This window comes from Choristoneura fumiferana, chromosome 2, assembly GCF_025370935.1.
Source record: "Choristoneura fumiferana chromosome 2, NRCan_CFum_1, whole genome shotgun sequence".
Classification (NCBI taxonomy): Eukaryota; Metazoa; Arthropoda; class Insecta; order Lepidoptera; family Tortricidae; genus Choristoneura; species Choristoneura fumiferana.
The window spans coordinates 3,009,766-3,036,995 of record NC_133473.1 but is presented as its reverse complement, the minus strand read 5'-3'; the positions used below and the strand labels follow the sequence as shown (position 1 = coordinate 3,036,995).

General features: G+C 34.5%; 1 protein-coding gene across 2 annotated transcripts in view; it reads left to right on the top strand.

Annotated features, from left to right (window-relative positions):
• Nucleotides 1-545: 545 nt before the first annotated feature.
• LOC141445653 (proton-coupled amino acid transporter-like protein pathetic) overlaps nt 546-27,230 on the top strand; it is a 50,969-nt gene continuing 24,284 nt past the window's right edge. Inside the window, exon 1 of one of the 2 annotated variants that reach the window (XM_074111505.1) lies at nt 546-812. The gene's annotated coding sequence lies outside the window, so the exon portion shown is untranslated. Of the gene's footprint in view, nt 813-17,394; nt 17,537-27,230 lie in introns of those variants that run through there. The other variant, XM_074111506.1, reaches the window with a different exon arrangement.

The following is a 27,230-nucleotide window of genomic DNA, read 5'->3' as shown; positions in this document are numbered from 1 at the left end:
TACCCGCCCTATAAATAGAGTCCTATCAGATATTTATGCACACTTTGTTGTGCCAGATTTTGGTGCTGGTGACTGTACCAACGCATCTGCGGTCTTCCTCTCGCGCCTGTCTGGCGACATGACCAGCCCACTCCTATTTTAATTTCGCAACCCGTTTAGTTACATCGCTCACTTTGCTTTGCTCTCTCACCAGACCTAAGTATTTGATATTAATTTCAACTTGATACCTCCACGTATTCCTAGGAGCGGTGAAAAAGGCTATCATTTATCCCGGAAAACATTCCTACTGCTAGACATAGACCTCTCTCATTTTGAGATATTTTTTGGGTGTGCTAACATTAACAGTTACTTTTCAACCATATCATTTTATGAATGAAACTTTAAGCGAGTAATTCAAGTATAATCAATTTAAAAACCGAGATGCATACCTAACGAAGGTTGACTACGACTGCGGTGCTGCGAAGGCCAATGAAAGGGAACCGCGAAACGTAACTACGCACCAACGTATTATGACCTCAAAACTATCATTGAAGCACCTTCCACCTTGCAAGTAAAGACGCTTCTAAGAAAAAAGCAGGTCTACCAACACAAGCCAAAAGTCTTGAGAGTATGTCCAAACACACGCAATGTTTGTTGGTATAGTTTAATGTTTCAATTTAGAACGCAGTGAATGCACGTGTTTGTTTAAAAAAAAATCGCGATTTAAATTTCGAATTTCATTTTGTTTTTCTGCATTTACGTAGTTGCGGTGTTGTTCGGTTGCCAGGATTATTTTGGTTTTGAATTAAAGTGAGTGAGAGGACGTGAGAAACGTAAGTTAAATTATTTTTTCTTCCGTAATCTTGAACTACAGTCGGTTAAGCTGATTTCTTTGCATTTATTTATTTAAGTATATTAAAATCAATTACATAATTATCTTTAACAGTAAAATTAAATTAAAAAAAGATGTATGCATAATTAAAGTAATTAAAAAAAATCCTTCGTGAAAAACATTTTGTTCAATTTTTTTTGTTGTTGTTCTTTTTGCTAACTTTTTTATTGCCATCTGATTTCAATTCGACCACTAGAAGTGGATAAAAATTAACTTGAAAGATTTGAAGCAAATATAAATATACGAGTAAAATAAAGTAAAATACAAATATAAATAGACTATAAAGTTAAAGCTTATAATAACCCTACCAATATGAATTATACTTACCAAAAACTTTTACGAATTTAAATAAGTGTGTAGGTAGCGTAGGTACATAATTTTTCAGATCCTATTACACAATTTTAGTCTAAGTTATTATCGAAATATTGAATATACGAAACAGAATTTAAAAATGTGTTGATTATGTTTTTAATTTGGATTTTTTTATTATGCTTCTTTTTTAAACTCGAAAAATTTTATACCCCAAATTTTTTAAGTTTTTTTAAGTTTAAATTATCATTGAACTAAAAGAATTTCTAAATAAAAAATATTTAAATCATCAGTTTCCAACCCGCACGCAAGTTAATTACAAACTTAATGGTTTTAAGATTAAAGTAAAATTATTTGGATGATTTCGTAAGGGCCGATAATACGCTGATAAATTAATAATTATGTATGGATAATTGGCTAAATATTATGAAGGCAATTAACCGAAGCAACTGAATGTCTATGGCTACAGCCGATATGATGAAGTTGATGATGTAGACAATTTCTCCTCCTTTTGTCTTCTTAATCCTCGTTGCTGAGGGTCGGGAAGTCCAAGAATTCGTTAAGCAGATAATTGATCACCAATGGGGAGGGAAACTTTTTTTATCGATAGGAATAACCTATCTAATTAACAGAAAAAAATATCAGATTTTTAAGAAGCATCAAATAATTTTAAAAAATTAAAGAGTTTTCACTGCCAAATTACTTAAAAAAAATATATGTGTCTGTTTACCCGTCCGGACCGGACCCTGTTTTCCATGTACACGCCCATAGAAACTGATGAGATCTATGAAAAACAGGGTCGATATTTCCATGTCGGTATTATCCGGGCCGGTAAAGAGTGTCACCTGTCAAAACAAATGTTATTTTTTATTTTTTGTTCTGGGCTGTGGAACAACCCGAAAACGACCGCACTATCGTAATTTGGCGGCTCTTTAATATTTTTTAATTAATTTATGCTACTTAAAAATCCGATATTTTTTCTGTTAATTAGAAAGGTTATTCCTATCGATTAAAAAAGATTCAACCGTTTCTAAAATTTTCATACATTCCCCATTGTCTCGGTCTTTAGCAGGGTGTGTTTGAATATGTAGATACTTAGACATATATTTTGGTGTTGTCGCGAGTGTTATATATGTCCATTGGATAGATCCTTCCTCTTGGTCGTTCCCCCTGAAGTTTTCTTGTCACCAGGAGCTTTAAGATTTTCGTTCTTACAAACTAGCATAAGTTTTGCTTTTTTATCCCTAGAACAGTATCTGTTTCCCTAAATAAATCTTTCCCTAAATATTGAACATAACTTACACAAAATTGCGAACACCTGCGGAAAAGACGATTTTTCTACAGGTGCGGTTCACACACAGAACAAAGCTTCTTCCAAACATGTAATAACAATAATAATAAATCTTTATTTCTCTTACAAAAACAAAACAAGTATAGTAAGCTGACTAGACCTATTAAAGAAAGAAATAATTCATTACCTGAACTAGGAAATTCCTATGTTTCAGGTGTGATTTTGTGGTAAATAATGACTCAGTCGCCCTATAAATATAATTAATTACTTACTCATTGCCTGCTCGTGTCAGGATTTTCCACAGTAATCGATTCGGTTTGTCAAACACTAATAAACCACGTTAAATGTTCTTTGACGTCATCACAATGAGTTCGAGAAAAGTGATTATTCACAGAACTAGCAATTAAAGAAATAGAAGTGTCACTCGATCTAAAAACGTCTACCGGGTGGACTCTTTAAAAGAATAATATGGGTCTACAGTTGTAGTCCGTAATTGGTTCCCACATTTAATCCAAACATTGGTTCAACGTATTAAAAGACTTTTGTTATCATAAGTCAAACAAAAAAAAAACAAATACAGCCAAACACAATATAACAAAAGTCTTTTAATACGTTGAACCAATCTTTGGATTAAATGTGGGAATTTTAAACGAGTTCGATTTAGATACTCGTACATATTGGGATAACGTGTTTTGATCGTTGCAAATTTGTTTTCGGGGATTACATTCTTTAGAATTGATTTTCATTGAAGCCGCCGCTGGAATGGAAATTTTATGGAGAGTAAATGTATAAGCATTACGTTTTTCTGCGCAAAGTACTTCAGCGTATCTTTCATTTTGAAATCAAATAATTGCTGACGACGTAAAAAAACAACGTTTAAAATCAAAAAGCCTTAAAAAACTTAAAACGAAAACTAAAAAATAAAATTAACTAAAGTGTACCCCTTTAAAATCGTAACCAACTCAAAAATTCCCAGTGATAGTGATAGTTCTAACTAAACTATTGATGTATAAGTTACTTAACAGAGTTGTAGACTACGGGTGTGTAATGACCGGTATAAACATAGTTTATATATTTTCATTTGACATCACACCATTTGACATATTTTCAAAGGGTATAATCGCTCATTTTATATGATAAAATGTCTGGTATAATATTAAAATATCCATTTTTACTATGTATAAGTATCATTTGGTATAACTATTATTTCTTATAACCATCATATTGTATAATTCTCATTTGGTATATAACACAATATAAAATGAGTAAAATAAAAAAAGGAAAATAACAAATAGCGTTAAGCGTTAAGTCATTAGTTTTTCTACTATACTAGCTTCCTAAGTCAACGCAATCAAAAGATACAGTCATTAATTAAACAATCAAAAACTCAACTGCCTTAAAAATACTGAGAAAAAGAACAAGTCAAGTTGCCTAGGTTAATTAGCTAACTTAAATTTCAACAGTCGGGACCCATTAGATACTAACAGCCTTATTCATAAAAAAACCTTAATTGAGGTTTGATCGGTCTGTTACTTAGCAGACTGATTAAGCTTAATAGACGGTTGTCAAGAAGTATGATTCATAAACACTTGCTAGCAGTCTGCTAGTTGTTGAGCTGCTGATAGACGGATTAGACGCGTTATGTTGGCCACCTTGACAAATCAAAGACAAAAAATGGCCTAATCGATAATTAAAAAAAAAATGACAGCAGTGACAGCAAATTAGCAGGAAAAAAAATAAAAAGCGAGATGTTTGTTTTCCCGCCATTTTCGATCCGCATGTTTATGTTGTGCAAAAAGCCGTAATCATGCTAATTTTTTTTTCATATTTATTGTTAATTTATTGTTGCTAATTTAGAGGATTTTTAAATACAAATTCCTGAAAATAAATTTTCCAGTTTTTTTTTTTTAATCTGCGTAGCCCTGCCTTCACTATAAATATCTTCGGTATGGTTTTTTGCTCTTGTCAAAGTCAGCTGTTCAAACTTATGGCGGCCATTTTGTGACTTAGCAGGGAGATAAAGGAGGGTCTACGGTCCTCTAACTTTAGCAGAGCCTTGATCGACTGATTAGCGCTAACAGACGTTTATGAATCATGTTTTTAAGCATCGGGCCTTCAAGGAGCCTTCAAGGAGGCTCTAACTTTTTATGAATAAGGCTGTAAGAATTTTTGAGCTGGTCACTATTCAAATGGGTCCCGACTGTTGAACTTTAAGTTAGCTACTTAACAGAGTTCTAGCCCAATAGACTTGTTTTCTTCTTTTTAGTGTTTTTAAGGCAGTCGGGTTTTTGTTTATTTTTTCACCAATTGAAATCGATAGTACTTGTGACTCTGAGTAGAATCATAAAAATTTCAAAATACCATAAAAAATAGGGGTACAACTTTTAAGAGAGCCCATTATATAAACACTGACCATTTATTGTATTCCAGAAATAGTCAACAGTCGGGACCCACTAGGTAAGAATTTTTGAGCGACACGATATAAATGGGTCCCGACTGTTCAACTTTAATTCAGCTACTTAACAAATTCTAGCCCTCTAGACTTGTTTTCTTCTTTTTAGTATTTTAAAGGCAGTCGGGTTTTTGTTTTTTTTTAATTTATTGTTTTATTTCAAACTTTTTAAATAGTTCTGTGAAAATGGTAGATTGAAACTATTATAACCCCATATATATTTAGAATGGGCTAGTTATCGATAGATTTAAATTAAAAAACATTTTACGAAAACTAACAATTTGGCGCCAAAAATCCGGCATTTTGATTTTTCAAGAATTGCATGTACCCATTGTCACTTGCGACATCAAGACGAATCCAATGACGTATCATTTATTAAAATCGGTGCAGCCGTTGAGTAGTTACGAGAGGACATAGGAATAGACATACATACATACATACGCGTCAAACACATAACCCTTCTTCGCAGTCAGGTAAAAAAGTATCCCAAAAATTTGCATATATTTTTTGTACTTCCGTTCCGTTACTCTCATATAAGTGTATATGGGAAAGGTAACGGAATGGAATATAAAGTTTTGGGACACTTTTTTTCACCTGTTAAAATAAATAGCACTCGTGATTCTGAGTAGATGTAACATAAAAATTTCAAAATCCAGAAAAAGTTAGGGATACAGCTTTTAAGAGAAAGGCCCGTTTGTATTGTACTGTATGACCATTTAAAATGACCCCACATTACGCACATTTTGTTTACGAGAGTGGTTTTGCTAATACTGGATATTCATGGATCTACAAATGTGAATAAAACCGGCGGTGTACTAGTCCGACTCGCACTTGGCGAATTTTTTAGTCAACCAGCTGATTTGATTTCAATTTAATTCTTCAACAGTAGATGATGATATCTCTCTTCAATGGTAGATGAGATAATGAAGTGGAAAAGTAGACCAAAATATGCCCAACAAAGCTGTTTAGCGTCGAAATGAGGGCTACCGCGTATGAATTCGCCACTAGAGGCGCTAGTGTAGCGTGAGGTCTCCGTAATGTCAAATCTCTTAGTTTTTGGGTGAGCTACGCGGGTTTATTTATAATTAGAATAATTTTGTGAATATTTTGCAATATCTGAAATTAATTATGGTAAATATGCGTTCCGGGGCAATGAATGTCTGTCTTTTAAAACAGTTTTGTCTTTCGGAAACCTTTGTCCTCCCTATTTTCCGAACAAAACGGGGACTATGCAACACTGTGGCATGCTCGATATTTTTATGGTACGGTTTTAAGGTGTATTAAATATGATTTTAATATAAACTTTGTTTTCACGCCCGTAATAACAGACTTTGAAAGCCATACCTAAAAACCTCACGCAACAGTGCGCCATCTAGTGAGACAAAAAACGATAGCCCTCATTGAAAGGCAATATTCAAAACTGTACTAATTTACACCTGTTTTCTAAAGAGCAATCAACGAATGCATAGTCGAGGTCGAAGTAATGTCACGTCCATGCACAAGGCAGCGACCTCAAATGTGGCACAAGGCCTGCGAGGTTGTGTACTGAGCGGCAAAAACTGTCATTAAAACAACTGAGCCTACTTAGAATCAGGTTAAAATGGAAGATGGTATTGGGAGAAAAACAAGTGTGTGAGTTGCAGCTAATATCTCGAAAACCGATGTCAAATCAGCTGTCCAATCTCCGGTTAAGTGAACTTTTGCAAGGCCATCATCATCATCATCATCATCCCAGCCTATATACGTCCCACTGCTGGGCACAGGCCTCCTCTCAGAATCAGAGGGTTTGGGCAGTAGTTCCCACGCGGGCCCAGGCAGCAGGCAAGGCCAAATTTACTAAAATATTTACAGCGTGGAAAAAAATTATGAAACCTGAAGAGAAAACTACCTTAGATAAATCTTGAAGTTAGCTCATATTATTTTACTTAGATTTTACTCATTTTTCCATTCAAAGATTTTCTAAAATTTTCTCACTTGGGAATCGAACCAGCTAAAAATTTGAAAATAAAACATTCGCTAATTTATTACAAGCTTTTATTTAGTTTCACTGTACCGTTGTCTGTCTGTCTGCGTCTGTCTGTAATCAAATCTTGCAAGTTATATTCGACCAACTTTCAGTAGTCAGATTGACTTGAAATTTGGAATACTTATGTAAATCGCGTGACAATACAATAATTTAGTCCAACCAGGATCGTCTCCGCAGGACGGAACTCTTCAATAGCATGGACTCGATCAAAATTAGGTATGCAAATTTAGTTTGGGGACAATGCAAGTACAGTCAGCAAAAAAAGCTTGTAGGTATTTAAAATATAATTTTAATGGTTAGGTTATTATTAGTATACTAATCGGTAGGATGAAATTTCTCTAATGTAAAAAAATACTCTAATAAGAAGAACACGTAAACATGACAGAAGACCTTCAGATTGAGTTTTGTTTTTTATAAAATAATGTTTCATTTGAGGAAAATGAACTAACATAAAGATTTATGGATGGTTCCGTCCAAGGCTTATCAATTTTTTCCAGCCCTGTACGACATTGGTTATAGTTTTGTTGCAGAAACTTAATGCAACTGATGCTACGGATCGTATCATACAAATATGAATAAAGGAGTAAGACTGACGGGTGAATGGTTAGCAGATGGATATCCATCTGGGTAGGGAACAGCTTTAAATGTATAAAAAAAGTGTACAAAACAAGAAAACGCGAAACCTGTGTAAATAAATTTACGATTTGACGAAACAAAACAAACATTAAAAAGGTTATATTAAACTGGCTACTTACACTAAAATAATTTAGGGACGATAGACAAAGAAGTCTTGGCTCGATCGTCTCGTAAAAATATTACGACGATACGCGCTAAATTTAAAAAAAACTGGCCAAGTGCGAGTCGAACTCGCGCACGAAGGGTTCCGTACCATAATGTAGACAACATTAGATATTAACAAAAAAAAAGTTTGCTTGTATGGGAGGCTCCTTGAATATTTATTTTATTTTAATTTAATTATTTATTTTTAAATTGATTACATAACTAAATACTCGGTGAATATTTAAAGCGTCTGTTGGCGTTATTAATATAGAGCAAAAAAACGGCAAAAAAAAAACACGTTTGCTATATCGGAGCCCCCCTTAAATAGTTATTTTATTCTTTTTTAGTATTTGTTGTTATAGCGGCCACAGTATTACATAATCTGTGAAAATTTCAAGTGCCTAGCTATTACGCCTCAAGAGATAGAGCCCTGTGACAGACGGGCGGACAGACAGACAACGGAGTCTCAGTAATAGGGTTCCGTTGGCACCCTTTGGGTACGGAACCCTAAAAAAATGGCATCTGCCATAGTGCCGCAAAATTTAAATGTAGGTACGCAACGACCTAAAATAATTTCTTTGCTCACCCGCGACCTTAGAAAAAGGTCGCGGGTGAGTAAAGAATTTATTTAAGTTTATTGATATGGACCTCCGTAAAGTAAAGCCTGATTCAATAAATTATATATACGCAACAACAGCGTAAAAAAATGTTACAGCGTAAAGTCGTTCACTTTTAGATCAAACGATTTCAACACAATACATTCAGCATTGGCTACAGGACATTGCACCACAAATAAGTGAGTTTTATCTTATTATTTTGGTTGCTTCAGTTCGATGCTCTCACCATGACATCAGATCCATTTGCCCGGCTTGACGTTACCAGACCATTATAAATCATTAACTCGGAAGTCTCAAATAACTTAAAAATAAAAATAATTTATGCAATGCCTTATCTTATTATCTTTAGACCAGCAATTTTTGTATTGTCAAAGACATTATTAGGGTTCCGGAGCTAAAATGGCAAAAACGGAACCCTTATAGTTTCGCCATGTCTGTCTGTCTGTCCGTCTGCGGCTTTGCTCAGGGACTATCAATGCTAGAAAGATGTAATTTTGCACGGATATATATGTAAACTATGCCGACAAAATAGTACATTTAAAAATTAAAAAAAAATTTTTTTAGGGTACTTCCCATAGACGTAAAGTGGGGGGATTTTTTTCTCCTCCAACCCTATAGTGTGGGGTATCGTTGTTTTGGTCTTTTAAAACCATTAGGGGTTTGCAAAGACGATCTTTCGACTCAGTGATTTGTTTGCGAAATATTCAACTTTAAAGTGCAAATTTTCATTAAAACCGAGCCTCCCCCCCTCCCCCTCTAAAATATAAACCGGTGGGTGGAAAATTTAAAAAAAAATCAGGATAGTAGTAAGTATATCAAACTTTCAAGGAAAACTATAACGGCTAAGTTTGCTTGAGAATTATTAGTAGTTTATGAGTGAGTAAATAGCAGCCTAAGGTATAAATAAAATATACCTTAACTTGGAAAATTGCATATAAAATACGAAATCCTTAGAGAAATATTACTTATTTTTTCGTAATGGCTACGGAACCCTATTTTGGGCGTCTCCGACACGCTCTTGGTCAGTTTTTTTTTATTATTAATTAATGCGATGCCACTATGACGTTTACTGTGAAATGGTTCCATTTTGGCTCATGAATTAAAGCCCTTGACGGTACATTAATTTATTATTTCTTTACTCGTATATATTTATTTACATCGGGGATCTCTGAAACGGTTCCAACGATTTCGATAAAATTTGTTAGGTGGAGGCTTTCGGAGGCGAACAATCGATCTTGTTCTTTCTCATCTCTGGAAAAATGGGAGTTTTCGAGTTAGAATGGTTTTGTTCTACAATTTCACGTACAATAAGATCTGTTAATGGGTCTGTCGTCAGCGTGATGGTTCAACAATATAGTGTTTTACTCGTAAACTGGAAGTGTAGAGTTCAAATTTATATCGAACGCGACTTTTTTATTTAAATATTTATTTAGTTTACGTTTTAGTTTTAAAGCTTATTTGAATGTACGTTTATTCTAAAAAGAAACAATTTAGCAAAAAAACTTTGAGCAAAGCTCGATACAGTTACTAATATTTGACTGCACAAAAAGCGGAATGATGTTACAAAGTCATTCGAATCATTTTTAAGGATACTGTCAATTCATCATTCAAAGGTTTTTATATTTGATGATATCGGTACCTACCATAAAAATGAAAACTATGAAGTATCCAGGCAATATAAATTCTTTGACACGATCTGTTGTCATTAATATGTGCTCTTTCTTTCTCTGTTCATAATAGTCATGCTTTACCTGATCGTCTTAATGCTTTGCTTAGTTTGGTACTAGGTCAGTTGGTGCGAAGTGTCCTTTGTTTTTTTTATCTACAGCGTATTCTTGTGCTTGTGGTCTAATTGCCACAAATGCAAACAAAAAACAATTCACAAAAAAAAATACACAAAACACATTTTGAGGCAATAGGTCCCAGTTTCAGCATAAGGATTAGCTCTCCTCATTTGCAATATTTACAAAATCATAATATACTTATTCTTTATTTCCTTATATTGGGTGTCATCTTCTTTTTATCGTCATTTCTATCTGTCTCCCTTTCATCTGTCATCTAGCTTTTTTGTTCGGCTCTAAAGCAATCCATGTTCAAATATTTAAAAATGAAAAAAATACAAGTACGCTGGCCGTAATTTTAGCCTGCATTCGTCTGCATTATGCCGACCATTTACGAGTATTCTCACATTTTAACTTAATCACTTGCATAAAATGCGCCATTAGTAGCTAGTAGACCACGATCATACTATAATGAAATAAATATAATGGAATACCACTTGTTTGAAGTTTTTGAACCATTAACTATTTCAAAACATAACGCTGTCAACCTTCTAAATCTTTTTAGCTTCATCCTTTATCTCTCAATATTCCAGATAATTATCCTCTGTGGGTCAACCTTTATTTTTTCTCTATAAACTTTATCCGCTCGCGCATAGTTCCTATTACTCTGAATATTTTTCAAACCTTAAACAACCTTGTTAACGTTAAGTACACAATCCCTTGGTTTTCCATCAGTTCCATAATTAATACTCTGATGGTTCTTTAACGAATTAAGTACAAACTTTCTCACTCAATTTGCTGAAACATCCTTAATTAAAAGCGTATTAAGTTGACGCTTCACATATACCGCGGTGTCTATACGGGGAGAGAAGTTCCGAATTTATGTTTTGTGTGTATAATGTTACTACTGTTTCTGTACGTTTTCGTTGGTAGATTATTAAACATTTTTCTTTTGGTGAAGTCAGACACCTTACTTAAATAATGTCTAAGCTAATTCAAAAATCGTCGATGGTCTATTCTTATGGACAAGTCAATGTATCTGATCAGTTAACCTTTGCGAAATTTAGAACCTATCCTATTTATTACCTATTATCTGTAAAAATAAATAAAATGAAAGTCTCTGTGTGTAATATCAAAATAACAGATCAGATTTTAACTAATTGTATGATGAAAATATTATGTGTCACTAATTAGTGAGGCTGAGACATAATATTTTCATTTCATCTTATTATAACAAAACAGTGATTTCTTATTTTTTCTCTGTCTATTTGTTCTGTGTAATCCGTAACGGCTGAATCCATTTTGACGGAGTTTTCACTGGCAATGTACGCTATTTTTATTTTAGCTCACATAGTGTTTGTCCCTCTCGCATTGTGGTCATTTGCTGAACCTTTACTTTAATGTATAATGGTTTCATTAATTGCAGCCTTTAAAATAATGTCGATTAAGAGTTCAAATTAATGTAAGACTAAAAAAACCAGCCAAGAGCGTGTCGGACACACCCGAAATAGGGTTCCGTAGCTATTACGAAAAAATGAAGTACCTAATATTTTTCTAAGGATTTCGTTTAGGTATATTTTATACCTTAGGCTGCTATTTACTTTTAAACTACTAATAATTCTCAAGAAAACTTAACCGTTATAGCTGTTTTTCTTGTAAGTTTGATATACTACCATCCTGATTTTTTTCAAATTTTTCCGCCCACCGGTTTAGATTTTAGAGGACGCTCGATTTTAATTAAAATTTGCACTTTAAAGTTGAATATTTTGCAAACAAATCACTAAATCGAAAAATCGTTTACCACTACCCTAATGGTTTTAAAAGACCTATCCAACGACACCCCACACAACAGGGTTGTATGAGAAAAAAAATCAACCCCACTTTACGTCTATGTGAGGTACCGTAAAAAAAATTTTTGAATTTTTTTTATTGTACCATTTTGTCGGCATAGTTTACATATATATTCGTGCAAAATTACAGCTTTCTAGCATTGACAGTCCCTGAGCAAAGCCGGACGGACAGACAGACAGACAGACAGACATGGCGAAACAATAAGGGTTTCGTTTTTCCCACTTTGGCTACGGAACCCTAAAAAGTGATAATTTGCGGATACATGAAAAAACAATGAAAGTCGAGCTGGCAAGCTGGCATCAATATGGTTGAGCATATTGAAAATAATCCAGCTAAGGTTGGAGAGTGAGCATTTTACTGGTAATATTTACATAACCAATTTGTTCTTTTTTATCCCCAATCAAATAATATATACACTTTTTACGAATTTTTTAACATCCGCATCAAATTGGCGTAGCCGAACGCACTCATTGAACATTTCAAACAAATAAGCAATCCAAATATTTAAATTCGTTACCATCTTCATAGATTCACTAATGGATTGTTATTTGTTATCAACAAACATAATTAGGCAATTTAATCACTTAATTGCTTTGTTTTGGCGCAAATTGATTACCTCGTTATTGGGAGATTTCAATAGTACCCAGTGTTGCCAGGTTTAATTTAAAAAAGTCTTAAGTTTAAACCGAAAAATACGTAGAACACCAGTTTTACCAGTTGTTTCTAGCAACTTTGTCTGCGTTTGCGAGTTACATTTTCCCGCGTTTAAATGTGGATTAGTGTAACTTTCTAATAATGAAAAAAAATAGTCAAAATACCACAAGTACCAAGGACTTTTCACGCTAAAACACACAAGTAATATTTACCTTTACTACTAGTACTTTACTTACTTTACTTTTTACTATGAGTGAAAATAACGAAAATTTACGTGAAAAAAATATATGTATATAAGTTGTGTAGTTTTAGAAACAAACAACTGGTACTTAGCCTTATTTTTAGTAACATAACGGCACCTTAGTATACTGAGCTAAGTGCAAATACATATTATGGTTTATCGGAGACCAGTGTCTAAGTTAAATCTATACTATGAAACTGAATAAAAGGATCGGTATTCTATGAATGTCTATTTACAAAATATCAATTTAGTTTGTTATTTCCGAGACATAATATGTAGCTATACTAGTATAGGTAAAATTGATACTGCAATAGTTTAAGTATACTCAGCTAACATCTACTTGAACCAGCATTCATTTTATGTAAGATAATTATAAAAGCCGCACAAACATCTGAACAATAAGTAATCAATCAAATCGTAACAAAACTGACAGAAAATATCATTGTTACAAAAGTAATTGCGAGTGCTTGCTGGTTGCATTCATCTTGGCCAGCAAACTAAGCTAACCTAAACATAATAAACTTACTTACTGTCATTTCGATCGATTCTTTAAAACAATATTCAGCATGCATTGTCATAGACCGTAGAAATTATATTTCTAATATCTGTTCATCTGGCAACACTGGTATGAAATATCTCTCAAATAACTCGAACGATCAATCAATCAATTTATTTGAATAAACAAGGGTTTAAAATATAGGTGTTACATTTCAGTCAGCAGTTTATTTCCTTATTTTACCATAACATGTCATGGCATGGATAGATCGTAATAAGGGGTATATTGGCGTAAGTTACTTTCCTTTCAATATCGTGTTCTCTCCTTGACACTTCTTTTTAAATTTCTAATCCAGTAGGTAAGTTCTCGTTAGGGTGACGCGTGTTTACTTTATAAACAATTATCCTTGGAGACAATCCTATTAAAAGATCTTCTTGAACTAAAAGATACTATTTAAAAAGGAAACCAAAATAGAGTGTTTTTTTTTGTGCTATAAATTTTGAAAAAGAGGAGTACCTACTTACAAATTTTTGACACATATTTATTATTTGTGAAATGTGTCGCCCAACCAGACACTTTTTATTTGCCGACATTTAACGCTGCCAAGATTCACTTGTTGGACTCTTATGATAATAATTGGAATCCAACATGACCTGCTAAATGTAAACAAACCCTCTGGTTGGGACAAAATTAAACATGGTTGTGGGGCTCTCTGTTATGAAAATATGAATCATATGTGTGTCAACTGTCAATGAATATATTTTCTTTCATAGGTCCTTGAAGAGAAACCTACGCATTTTTGCACAACAAATTAAGACAATTGACTCAAACGTAATTGCATTGACCTCCAACTGTAATTGCAAATCGTTGAAAATAAAACAATCAATGATCGAGAACGAATTCATTCTCGAACACAGACAAAAATGGCTATCTCCGAGAACATCATTCGGTATTTCAAAAGTAATAACCTAACCAACAAAAAGTTGTAAAACCCCGACTTTGTCACTTCAAAGTTCAATATCCTAAAAATTTGTGAACCGATTTTGATGAAACATGTCTAAGAACCATTGCTAGAAAGCCTGCTTTCAAATAAAAACAAACCGCATTCAAATCGGTCCACCCGTTTAAGAGCTACGGTGCCACAGACAGACAGACAGACACACACCCAGACACACATAGCGGTCAAACTATATAACACCCCTCTTTTTGCGTCGGGGGTTAAAAATAACCCTATAAGCATCACTTTATTGACTGACGAAACCATTTTTCATTGATAACAATTTTATAAGGGTTGTAATCAAAAAGTATAGTTCCCGTCCCGTTCAGTGAGATAGAATTATGAAATAAGAAACTTCCTGTAAGGAAGGTAGGTATCCTACTAACGGTAGGAAATTTATCAAGTATAATTAAAGCAAGAGGGTTTGAAATTGTAGCAGTTGTTGACGGAGTTGAGTTGAAGTGCACAGAGTTAAAAAATAGTAGATTATTGTCGTGGCCTCGAAGTAGGCAATTGCTGGCTGAGTATGAGTATTAAACGGACGAGCTTGCGAGTCCGTTTAACTAATACGAAGCCAGCAATTGCTATTCCAGCCGAGACTAATATAAAGCTTTTCTCAAAAATGGTGAATAGTTCTGAAATAGAATAAACTTTTTCTCAAAATACCTATTATAAAATTTAATTTTATTCCAATATTTTTCTTATATCCACCGAAAACACCACAAGCTAAGCAATAGTTTCAGACGGCCAATTAGACTTGGCTGTATACGACTTGTGCTAAGATTTCCATGGCCTTTTTAACTTAAAAAAAAAATGTAACTGATTGCAGGCGCGCTAATTCATTATTGTCGAGCTAGCGCGCCTGCAATCGTTTTAACTTTTTAATTTTTCGCTGACCATAAACTATGCACTTCACCTTGAGGCCTTTATTATCTAACCCACTCTGAATCACTGTTATTTTCACCACGTCTTTCTGCCACATGGTGTAGGATGAGGGTAGACAGAAATGGCGAATGCGACCACAAGCTCTCGTGCGTAAGACAAATACGGCGTCCGAGTCTCTATCCTTGTTCTGACCAACAACTGCTCAAAAAAAATATTGAAATAAACCCGGATAACTCTAGTCTTAATTCGAATTCGGCTCAACATGTTTCGGGCTAATTCATATCACAAACCTTCCTCTAGGAGCAACGGGACACGGCGTATACTGCAAAACGCGCAACGTCTAGCTAAACTCGATTTAAGACGTTAGTTTATCCGGCTTTATTTTATTAAACAGGAGTGAATCTGAGAGTAGTTTCATGTTCAAATTGTTTTATTATCTTTATTACTTATCATTATTTTTATTAAATCCACTTGTCATCTATTTTACCCTTTTCGACTTCGACGGACACTTTTGCATACTTTTGCCCGCGCTCGTCAGGTTTTATAGTACATACTTATTAAAATCGCTGTTAATCACACGTGCTCTTGAGGGGATTACCTTGTTGATTATGTGGCTACGACACAGGGTGTTTCAAATTTTGATTGTTGATTTTATTAGTCAATTTAGGGAATTGAGTTCAATGTCACTGGCTGATAACGAAGCTTGTGGAGTGGGGGATTTGTTAGTACATTATTATTTAAAGCTTATTGCCAAGTAAACTACACGAGCAGCCTATGGACCATCTATACCCAGAGGGCCATCAACGCCTTCCGAGTCCAGTATAATAATGGATTCAGGATGCTGATGGGACTGCCGCGTTTCTGCAGTGCATCAGGGATGTTTGCGCAGGCGCACACTGATGATTTTTACGACATAATACGCAAGAAAACAGCCTCTTTGCTCAGCCGTTTGCGCGCCAGTCCCAACACCATCCTGAGGACAGTTGCTGATAGGTATGATTCACATATAATGCGTCATTTCACGCACATTATAGTTAGTAAGAGGACGTGCCAATGGATTATTTAAATTTAAATTTATTCAATGAATAGAATAATTATTATTTCTCTGTATTATTTTTAAAATTATTATCATCGTCATTAACAAAACAACAGAACTATGGATTCTTTGTGATCTGAATTAAATGATTTTATTATTATTATTTGTTGGACTTGTATTTTTTACTAAAAGGTTTACTTATCGCTTTTCCAGCGTATAGTGCTGGACAAAAGCTGAAAATAAAATTATTTATAAACCACGTGATGGTAAAATTATTTCTATTTTAAAATATTGCATGGAAAAGTCCACTTTGAAACAATAAAGCTGCCTATTGCTTTACTTATATATGTTCTATATGTACTTGTGCTATGTTTTCTGTATTGTTTTCTATATGGATTACATTATTTATAGGGAATAAGGGAATAAAGAAGATTTTTATTTAAGATTACTTGACGATTAACTTTCGACGAGTAAACGTTTACTTAGAAAACCTTATGATTTTCTCGTATTTGTATACCAACAGATCTTATATTTCTATAGAGAAGGGAGTAGATTTGACTCTTACAAAAATAAATACTATAAATTTAATGTTTTATACAACTGGACCACAGATTCGAAAAATAATCTTTGAAACCTTCAATACTTTTCAACGATCCAATGACAAGAAGAAAAAAATCGTCATTGATTGAATTTTAACACTGCGTGATTAATTTATCTCTCTTCTTCTTCTTCTCAGCATATGTTTGTCCACTGCTGGACATTATGAGTATAATATCTATGCAAAATTACAAATATCTGTTACTTGCAATATCTACTTAAGCTAAGTTTAAACTTAAGCCACGGAAGGACGGATGGACAGACAGACTAACATAGCAAAACAGTACAGTTAAACCGTCGTTAGGACGAAACTATAATTACGTTTCACGAAAAAGGCACACAGTTTCTATCTAAAGTGGTCATTGGCCGTATCTTTATCCGCGAACAAACCACGCACATCTCCTGTCAACGCTTTACTTTTAGCAAACGTGTGTGACGCATTATTTTGCTTCGCTATGTTTATATTTTTTAGATCAGCCTGTACGCGCATTGTTCTCTGCCGATCGTCAAACACTATTTGACGTTGAGTCTCGCGACGGAAAACATCGCGATAACATAGATAGTGCCGACAGACGCCATTTACATTAAAAAAAAAAAGACAGTGCCAATAGTGAGTGAAAACCTTGGTAGCGTCTTTAGGAATTTTACTTACGTGAGTGTTTATTTCGTTGATTCATTTTAACATTTAGCATACATTTATTGGGGGCCGTGTGGTGTCGGTCGAGAATTGCACCACCCCGTCTCTTCCCGTGGGTGTCGTAAGAGGCGACTAAGGCGTTTTCCCCCCAAGGTATAAAGATATAAAATAAATAAAATGAACCCACAAAAGCCTTGGGGGAGGCCTATGTCCAGCAGTGGACGTCTTTCGGCTGACATGATGATGATGATACATTTATTTATTAGTTCTGCTAACTAATAAAACGCACATTTAGGGGCACCACCATTGATTAATTTTAGATTTATTTTTTATTTGACGGATAAATGTGATTCCGTCTCCGTCTATTCGAACAAAACAAACAGAGATGGCATCACATTTATCCGTCAAATAAATTTAATCAATGGATGGTGAAATTAATGTCATGAAACAGCCAATGTACTCCGACCTCTAAGCCCTAGATTGGAAGAATATAAAAGTTCTTGTAGGTATAAAAAGGTTTTGGAGACAAAAAAAATCGAGATTTCGTGCGTAAATTCAAAAAATCGAACGCGCAACGATATCGCCGCGAGCGCTCAACGATATTGATGCGCACGCGCAGCCAGTTAGCTGTGTATAGCGCCGAAGACGTCCAATTATTATCGCGGCGATTTCGTTACGCGCTTGCAAATCACTACTGTGATAAGACCCTAAGACTCATAACCTCACTACCTGGCGAAGGATGCGTTTAAACCATCCCTTATGACGGTTCTGACAGAAAATCAGCGCTGCAGGCGTCTAACGCTTCAGCATAATTCTGAGTCAGCGGCCGTTTCACTTTCGTGGGGACACACAAACTTGTGTATGCCTATGTATTTACTATTTTCATGTTTTTCTGTATTTTTTTATTATTATTATTCTTTTTGTTTTTTTTGTGATGCTTTTCTTTCTTTCTTTATCATCCTCATGAGTTTTAGCCTGTCAAGCAGAGGATCCTGATTTCGCACCCGCATTTTCAGAATTCATATCCTAAAATTACATTTAAAATTTACCATGAGTTTTATTATGAAGGAAAATTTATATTGATGAAATCTACAATACCCAGTTAGACACGCAATGGTACATACATTCATAATAGGTAATTATTGAAATAGAACATAAATATATTCATTAATATTATTCAACACAGCTGTAAAACAATAAGTATCTGCCTTCAGCGGGTAATTAATCAGACAAGACTTCTTAGGTACGTATTGTCTACGTTTTCAATACAACCTGTAATTCAAATATATTCAAGTCACATCAAAAATATATAGCAGTGAAATATTATGTTTCATCGTAAACAGAAATGTACATACAACTTTGCAACATTATAAACAGTTTTCAGCGTCGAAAAGAGCTCATCAGGATTAATGATACGTTGGATTTTTAAATGTAATTTTAAACCCAAGAAAGCTACATCCTGTAGGTACTGCCGTTTCGCACATTTTTTTTCTCAAATGTTTAATTTTTGCTGAATTGTTCGTTATATTACTCTTTAGTAACTAAGTGGTTCTTAACCCGCGGACCAGTGGTCCCTGGAAGAACCCGAAGTGGCCCGCGAAGCCATCAACAACGAATTGGCAAAACGACGCGCCAGCCAAGTGTAGCGTTTCTTTTACCTTCAAACAGTTGGTGGTCCCTGGCAAGACAGAAAGTTTGTCAAATGGTCCCTCCTGATTAAAAGGTTAAGAACCGCTGCTTTAGTTACTAAGCCATGTCTTTGTTTCGAAGAATAAAGATTATATCTAAGTATCTATATATCTATCTATCATTTGGCAAATGTTTAATTTCCCTAGTATCAAATTTCTCAGAAACCACAAATTTTTCTAAGAATATTTTCTTATGGTTTTATAGAGCACAGTAGTTAGGTTAGGTTTGTTTTATGAAATTTCCGAAAAAAAAAATGGTTTCGGAGAAATTTGATACTTGGGAAATTAAACATTTGCGAAAAATATTTTGCCCAAACGGCAGAGAACCAAGCTACATATTCCTGACTTGGAGACAGCAGCTGACATCATTGTAAACTAATGCCTTTATCTCCTGCTAATCCATTTACCAACAATGTTTTAAAATCACGTCTACGTAGTCCGCAATATGACACGTTTTGCACGCAAAATTATTTTTTATGTAAATACAAAGAATTTAAATAGCTGTTGCCCCCGACTTCGTACCTTAAGATTTCGTTTATTGTTATCGCGCGGAAATAATTTATTAAAACAGGCGGTACTTTGCGGAAGTCAATATCAATGAACTAAAAGAATTTCTTTGCTCACCCGCGACCTTATGATAGCTAAGTTTATGCAAGATATGCGTGTTCATGCAGTTCCTCCACTTCCACACTGTGAGCACAGACACAAATTACACAAACCCATCTATTTCGAACTCGACCAGAGCTCATCTTCAGAGCAACACAACCAAACACCATGCTACGAGATGTTAGACTAACAAACCACAACGAGCGTTTTCGTGTGTCAATATAACTCCCTGAGTACCCGCCTATATTTTTTCTCAAACAAAGCAAAACTACCCACAAAATATTAACAAATTTTAATCGTCATATAAAACTACCTTGATTTTTTATTTATTTACTGTTAATGCGTGTTTTATTAACTGTTATTGCTGAAAAATAAGACCCAAGCCATAGCAAGGGAGATGATACTAAATTCATTCATCGTTCATTAATAATAGACCCCATACTGTTGTATCTAATTAGTTCTATGCATTCCAGAACATCGAGCCGAATCATAAGAATCCGAGTCTAATAAAGAATGATTTTATTCTAACAGATGTTTGGCAAAATTTGATCTGTCTGGATGCTCATTCCTATATGCCAAAACATGCTCTTTAAATCTTGCATTAAAACTGCGACCTGTCTGACCTACATAATTATACTTTATTGCAGTCATTACTAAGTAAGCTTGTATACACCCGATCTAGTTCCTTTATCCACCTTATCTTTGTACGCATATCTTGCATAAGCTTAGCTATCATAAGGTCGCGGGTGAGCAAAGAAATTATTTTAGTCATCCCGCGGGAACGTGCTATTTTTCTGTGTAAAATAAAAACATCATATGTCCTTCCAATGGTCCCAAACTCCATACCAAATTTCTTCAGTCTACCCTTGATCATCACGGTATTGCGTTGCTTGATGTGCATGTATATAATATAGAATGTGTCCAACAATTGTCAAAATAGGAGTCAAAATGCAAATTCCATGTTAAAACAGTGTGATTTGGGAGATATGAGCGGAACCAACCTTTCCGGATTCAGTTAAAGGTTATGTTTAGTGATATTAACGGTTTTTTTTTAATGTTACAAACAAAAGGTTTTAAATTGCGTACTAGGTGCATGGTCAATCTGCAATTACGGTTTGGGGCGTTTATTTAAATTATTATTGTGAACGGTCCATTACCAATTGCTAAGGGTGTAGAGTTCACCCTGTACAAGTTTAGCAATAGTTTATAACGCGAGGGTAAAGTTTTAAATTACAGTCAAATATATCATCATATCGATAATATTATAAAATGAAGAGTGATTCGATAAAAAACATGTTTATATTCTATTGTTTATGATGTTTATTTGTTACGAAAAGCAATCATTAAATAGACAATGGAACAATAAACATAAACAAATAGATCGTCTTAGTAATTCGTGCATCTTTTTGATGTAAAATTATCCGTAGTAGATAAGATAACAGGTTTATTAATATTAATAATAAATAATTTAATTCATGATAAATAGTAATAATAACACAGAAACATAAACTTATATAGCGAAATATTTAAAAACTGGGAGTGAATGTTTCTAATTGCCTTCATAAAAAGATTAATGTTTATTAGTAATAATAAACAATACTTTTAGTGATAATTAAACAACTAAAGAACATTCCCGGGAACATTCACGGGATACCCGTAAAAGTAACAAAGTTGGAGTTGAAATAAAAAATACAAAAAGACTCCAAAAAACCAATCATAAAGAACATTCAAAAACTAAAAATGTATTTTATAATATCAGTCGACGGCATAGTTCCCAGGAGATAGGCAGAAGCGCGAAGAATTCTCTTTTAGGAGTTCCTATGCGCCTGGACCCCATGAGCCTGGAGTTTCTTACCCAATCAGTGCAAATATGTAACTCTTTTTTACCCGACTACGGCAAAGCCAAAAGGAAGGGCAATGATTAAAAACTCATATTGCAACCTTCGGTCTCTGTGACGTTCAATGTACCTACTATCTTATTACACAAGAGCAAGTCACAGCAATGATGTTCTTCATAGATACTCACGACAGATACTTAAAGATAGGTTGTGATAGTAATGATAATTTATGATGACGTGTAAAACTCAAGTTCCCGCGTACTTGAGACATACTCGTCGAATTGTTTGAAAATTTCGATAAGGCACAATTTCAACTACTGTTAACGCTGTAGGTACATAACTACTATGGTTTTTTTTTCACACCTCTCCTTCAGAAAAGTAACTTTTCCTCCCTGACGAGAGGGAGCAAAGTGCAACTTTTCTGTTCAAGGCTTTTCCAAGTGTTTTATTGCAAATGCCATTTTTTGAAGTTGATAATTGGAAAGCCACGTCATTTTCTATGCTGGTTGTTCTTTAATTATATTTAGAATTTATTTTTTTAAAGTTTCTTAATGCTCGGTGTGAAAAGTTGTATGAGCGACTCGGGAGCAAAATTATTTTCATCTAGTGCGTTAACACTTGAATCCCTCATATATTACTTTTAAACAGATCTACAGTGTTATCTGATAACCTACATATCATTATTATTATTAGAACAAAGGTAGAGAGCGAAAAGTCACCAAGTCCCAAAATCTCGAAATTGACTTTTTAATGCCATCGATATTGCATTTTTTTCTACAAATTTAAGTCTAATTGCTATGTCAATAGGAGCCAAGACCCGATTTTTAAAAGTTAGTAAAATTATTACTTTGTTGTTTTTGCACATGAATTGAAGTGAGAATTATCTAAATTACTTAATTAATTTATACCAAAAAATGTTGGCCAAAGTGGTTAGTTTAAGTCATTTTAGTTATTTTTTGCCATATCCAGTTATGTCTATCACCAAGCACTATCTTATTCCCAAAGTTCAATAAAAAAACTTCGTTACCTAACGATTGCAAAATTTGTTCTAAAAATATGAAAGCGAAAATTAACTAAGTATTTTTGTTGAGTTTTCGATCATCAAATTATGGTAATATGAGCTTTAAATATCACGCGAATAGTCACTAACTCTAGCCGAAAAATCGCTAACTGAAATTTAGGTTCATAACAGTAGATAAAAGTAATTATCGCTAAGTACTTGGAAAATTTACCATTTTGTTTCGATTTGGCAGTTGGAGCTTATACCATGACATTATATCATTGCAATGAGACCACAATTGTGATAAATATCTCACGCCATAAAACGTTAGGTTTTTTTTTATTTTCACAACTTTAAAACCTCCGTATCTCAAAACAGCAAAATACGACTTAGTGAATTTCGCTCTCCGGGTGTGGCTTGTAATACAAGCAAAAAATTAAAACGTAGATCGTCCTCGTCAGACTGAACAACCTCAGTTCAGCGACTTAAATATAATGGAGTCTTTGAATTTTCCCTTTTTCATACAAATTAAATACTGCTATCAACGTACGCCATTCTAGAATACAACTGACGTCGCCTGTCACGCTACAAACATCAAGCATTTTGCTTTACATTGCTTCTTCGAATAAAATTAAAATTGTAATAAAAATTAAAAAACTAATTATTTTTAAAAAACGCTGAACTAATGTTGCTCAGTTTGACGAGTATGATCTATGTTTTAATTATTTGCTCGTATTACAGGCCACACCCGATATGTCGAAAATCACAATACAAAGAACATGGTCAGTAAGCAGGCTTTCATTTATGTGTCAAATTGTTATTTAATTTATGTTTTATTTAATTGTTAGTTACTCTTTAGTACTCATGTCGATCTATCTATCTATCTATCTATCTATCAAAGTTAGTTTTAGTCTTTCCGACATCTATCGTCTTTCTATCTTCTTCTGTTGTTGACAATTTCTACCGCTGCTGTGACATTACCAAACAAAGGCCAGTATATGCCCCTAAACCACGAACGATCAACAACCCCTTTTCATTTCTAATCACAAAACAAACAGAATAAACGTACTGGAAACGAGTTTTATTACTCACGTTTGTTTGCACAGTTGGATTTCATTAGGCTTGAGTAAGTGGATTTTCAGGTGATTAATATATCTGTTATCTTAACAGAAATGTTATTTTATAAGCTTCTATCTAGGAAAACAACTTATAATTATACCATTGACTTCTAAAGATCACTTGCACGATGTAGAGTTAAAAAAAATTGTCGTTAATCGATATTTTTTCTAATTAACTTTATCGGTGCTTATGCTTCTGCTATTTAATTCATACCTACCATTAACTATAACTACATACGTTTTCTTTCTGTCATGTGTTGCCTTTTTGGCTTTGCGGGTCAGTACTCAGTACCCGCCTAAGTAATATCCAATTTAGCTACTTTATCTATTATCTAGGCACTTGTCCCAGCGCCGACGATAAACGAGAAGCGAGTAGGGTTGCAACGATATATCGAACTTTCGATAATATCGATCCTGAAATATCGATATGTTTTTCGATATAGAATTTTATTGCCAAAATGATATTATAATATCGAATAAAAAAAATACTTTTTAGTGATTATTCTAAGAAACGTCGATATTATCCATTATCGATATTTGCAAGCTTTAGATATAAATATCGATATTTTTATCGATATTTTCATTTACCTGCAACCCTAGAAGCGAGTAGAGTGAGAAACTAAATACGAGTTGGTGACCAACGAGAAGTTAGTCTGCAGTTCCCATACTTTTGTCGCTTGGTCATAAGCGAGTGTCATTAGAGAGCATAAAGCTAAAATTGATGATGTATCATAAAGTAAGGACGAACCATCATCATCATCATCCCAGCCTATATACGTCCCACTGCTGGGCACAGGCCTCCTCTCAGAACAAGAGGGCTTGGGCTATAGTTCCCACGCGGGCCCAGTGCGGATTGGGAACTTCACACGCACCATTGAATTGCTTCGCAGGTTTGTGCAGGTTTCCTCACGATGTTTTCCTTCGCCGCAAAGCTCGTGGTTAATTTCAGAAAGATGTTTTCTTTTAGTTCTCTCCACTTAATTATATTTTTTAGTCAGTTTTTTTTCGTTTAATTGTTTTATATCGAAAATACAAACTGAGACATGGATGCACAGAAAAACCAGAAAAAGAGACCAGCGCTGGGAATCGAACCCAGGTCCTCAGCAATCCGTGCTGCGTGCTATAACCCCTACACCACCGCTGGACAGGAATCTAGACACTTAAAAGTAACAAATTTGGAGTTGAAATAAAAAATACAAAAAGACTCCAAAAAGAAACCAATCATAATTGTTTTATTTTTAACCGACTTCAAAAAAGGAAAAGGTTATCAATTCGGTTGTAATTTTTTTTTAATTTTGTTAGCTCAAAACTCCATTTATGAACCGATTTGAATTTTTTTTTGCGTTCGTCTAGGAATATGTTTAATTAGGTCCCATAAGCACCAAATCAGGATCTGATGATTGGATCTTAAGGAAATCGAGGGAACTCTTCGAATGTTACACCTATAGTAAATTGGATATATTTAGTAATAACTCCTGCATTTCCTCTTGAAAATCATCATTTGGTGAAGTGGAACTAATGATAAAGACCACAGTTGACCATCGAAGTGACTACTCAATAACAAGGTATTTCACGGGTTGAGTTTTAATTACTTTAACACAGTTGCTAAACAATTTTTGCTCCTCGCAATGCATATGGTAAAACGGGTGGCTACAAAAACCTACAAATCCATGAAAATAATTTTCTACCAGTCTAAAGTCGGTCGGTGCCGCAGCACGAGCCAGCAGGAGTGATTGAAGCCCAACATATAGTGCGTAGGTGAGGTAGATGACTATAGGTCCACTCCTGCTGGCTCGTGCTGAGGCACCGACCGACTTCAGACTGGTAGAAAATAATTTTCATGGTTTATTGTAGTCGGTTAAATTTTTTGTTATAAAACTTTTTGATGTAGAAACTGTCATAAAAATTGTTACATTTGGTCGCGTACAAAATACCGTCAAACCGCTGCTATTCATTCACGTTTTGTAATATTACGTACTGTATACGTTGGAAACGTAATGGATTCTTATCATTGCACGTGAGCTCAACAATATACTTACCTCTGTACTAAGCATTATAATTTGCCCCGCAGATTACTGTTATCTTTGTTCCACCATAATTTGGATACAGAATGTAAACAAATTATTTACTGTGGTACGTTATTGTTAGTGTTGATTCTTTAATATAATTAAAAAAATCCAACTTCAAACAAGAGTACTCAAAAGCAAAAACTAACCACATACATAGACGTATAAACGTATATCCCCGGGGATCACATTGCTCCCGTGTGATAACAAAAATAAATAAATTCAAAAATGCTTTATTGCAGACGGTCCATAGGTTGTTAGCAAATACATAAGTTTAAATGAATTCGTTAATCGATCGTTTATCGAAACGGATCCTTCGCAGACAGAGTCGCGGGCATTATCTAGTCTAATAACACTTTCAATGAACTTAGCATGAAATTCATCATCATCATCAGCCGGAAGAAGTCCACTGTTGAATGAAGGTACAGAACGCCAAAAACGACTACTCTTTATCGACCCTGATATATCCAACCATCCATACTAGCTGTAGCTGACCGTTTGGTAGGGACTTGTGGATTTTTTTCCAACCATCTATACTAACTGACCGTGTGGTAGGGACTTGTGGAATTTTTCCAACCATCCATACTAGCTGACCGTTTTGTTTCTGTTATTTTATTAAAAAAACGTTCTGAGAATCACCTGAAAGTCGGCTTGGATGGTTGGAAAAAAATCCACATCTCCCTACCGGTGGGGGCTGGGAGGGATAAGTGGAGTTATTTCCATCAATCCCTACCGGTTGCGAAGAAAGGAAAAATATTTCACGTATCTATATCAGGGGGGATATAGAAATAGAAAATAGAAATAGAAACGTTTATTCGCATTTCGCAAATTACATAAGTACACAAAATAAACAAATATAAAGTAAATAAATATTAAGTATTTGCGATATAGCCGTATGAATAGGTGGAACAGGGGAATAAATGTAAGTAATCGTAAGAAACCAATTTAGTCAACAGATCAATTTTATAGGGAAATATAAATTATGCTGCACGACACACAAGGGGTACCTTGAAATAGCTGCATGATTTACAATCGATTATTTAGCTGATAACGTCTATCTATTCTAGACTAATCAAGGCAGTTCTAGTACATTATACTGGAATGCAGATCACCTACCACTAAGAATGCTTGTAGTAGTTTAATAATACAAAGCATTAAACAATAAAACGGGTGAGTAAAGACTAGTACATTGTTGTACGGGCTGGAAAGTAAGCAATAGATGAACGAGTTAGTTTGAAGGTCGACCCGAAGGGGAGGCCTTCGATAATACGAGTTCATCTATTACACTTTTGGCCGAGACTAAACATTGTGCGACCACTGCGAGAAAATAAAAAACATTTATCACAAAACAAACAATAATAATTCAGACTGCGTGGCTCCCGCCGTGCGAGTG